Source organism: Cupressus sempervirens, chromosome 6, assembly GCF_028749045.1.
Source record: "Cupressus sempervirens isolate cs-2001-9-10 chromosome 6, ASM2874904v1, whole genome shotgun sequence".
Classification (NCBI taxonomy): Eukaryota; Viridiplantae; Streptophyta; class Pinopsida; order Cupressales; family Cupressaceae; genus Cupressus; species Cupressus sempervirens.
In genome coordinates this window covers 439826536-439828303 of record NC_143123.1, presented here as the reverse complement: position 1 = coordinate 439828303, position 1768 = coordinate 439826536, and the positions used below count along the sequence as shown (strand labels likewise).

Genomic DNA, 1768 nt, shown 5'->3' with positions numbered 1-1768 from the left:
TGATGGATTTTCAAATGTTAATTACTCAACAGTAATATGTTGGCAGTGGTATATATGTGTGTAATATGTTTGCAGATTTATCAGGCTCAATCAAAAACAAGAAAGCTATTGAAGATTGGATGCAATTGATGGTCAATAGGGTTGAAACTTAAAGATCTTCCAAGGGTACTAGTGGCTATGGATTCAAAGATCTTCCAAGGGTACTAGTGGCTATGGATTCAAAAAACATAAATGGAATTCCCGAATATGACCACAACAATATGAGTGTTCTTCAGCAGTATGTTGCATTTTTTGACCGTAACGATGATGGGATTATCTATCCTTGGGAGATCTACATAGGACTGCGTGTTGTGGGGTTTAGCTTCATAATTTCCTTGGTGGCAGCTTTTTTTATATCAATTTAGGTTTAAGTTATTCCACCCTGCATGGATGGATTCCTTCACCCTTCCTTCCAATATACATAGACAGGATTCATCGGTCAAAGCATGGAAGTGATTCAGATGTTTATGACATTGAAGGAAGGTTTGTTCCATCAAACTTTGAAGAAATCTTTGGCAAATATGCATGCACTAGTCCAGATAGGATTAGCTACTCTGAGGTATGGGCAATGACAAAAGGGAATAGAAATGCCAACGATCCTTTTGGATGGATTGCAGGTAAGGTAGAGTGGACATTGCTTTATATTCTTGCAAAGGATGAGTTAGGTTTTCTGCCCAAGGAAGTAGTGATGAGGTGTATGATGCATTGTGACAAATTGTTTCAAGACCTGAATCTCTCTAAAGTGATGCTGCTACATACATTGCAATATTCATTCTAATGGTAAAGTAAATAATGACTCTATGACCCAATGGAGAAGGAATAGATAAAAATAGATAGAGATTTTAGAGTTCTCTATATCCCTGCACAGAATGTAGCCCCCAGAAAGAGTCAATATTATCTAAGATTTTGAAACCCTAAAATTTTCTCTTCAACTCAACTATGTGAGAATTAAAAATGGTAAGCTTTTAAAGGTTATCATTTATAAATTATTTTGCATTTTATAATATTTAATTCTTTAAAAAGATTAAATATTATCATTTTTAAATGCAAAATAATTGATTATCAATATGACATTAATCTCTCACATAATAATTCTAAGAGAAAGTTGATAAACATGAAATGAGTTAATTCTTTAAGAATTAACATTAATATAAAGTGCATAGTAATTATTGCACTTAATATTTAAAAAATCAAAGCATGAAGGTGGAAATTTGGAAGTTGAGGGATAAAGTAAAAAGAGAGAATTTAAAATAATTAATTCTTTAAAAGAATTAATTATTATTGTACTTTAAGGAAAACTTGTATGGGGAGAAATGAAATAGGGTAAATTGGAAAATCTAAAATAATTAATTCTTTAAGAGAATTAATTATCATTGTAATGGGAATATTGTTTCGGTAAGAAGTTGGGATAGTTGTCAAACTTCTTTGCAAAGTTATTCAATGAGGGAAAACTGAATTGTGAGGGGTTCCGGTTCTAGTTCTTCTGGGGTTGAGAAATGTCTGCACATTTTCAATATAGGGAAGGCATTTTAAGTGGAGAATTTGTAACAGAGAAAAGGAAGGAGAAATTGATTTTATTTTGCAAACTTATTTATGATGCAGGGATAAAATGATCCTATGGTTGTTTTGTTTACATATTTGGAATAAAGAGAAATCTAATTTTAGATCCTATTGTTTAAATTTACATTTCTCTGGTTGGAAATGATCATGTGGTTACTCTAGACATGTT

General features: G+C 32.0%; 1 pseudogene; it reads left to right on the top strand.

The window, feature by feature from the left end:
* Positions 1 to 212: 212 nt before the first annotated feature.
* Positions 213 to 817, top strand: LOC149552945 (peroxygenase pseudogene; annotated as a pseudogene).
* The last annotated feature ends 951 nt before the right edge of the window (positions 818 to 1768 follow it).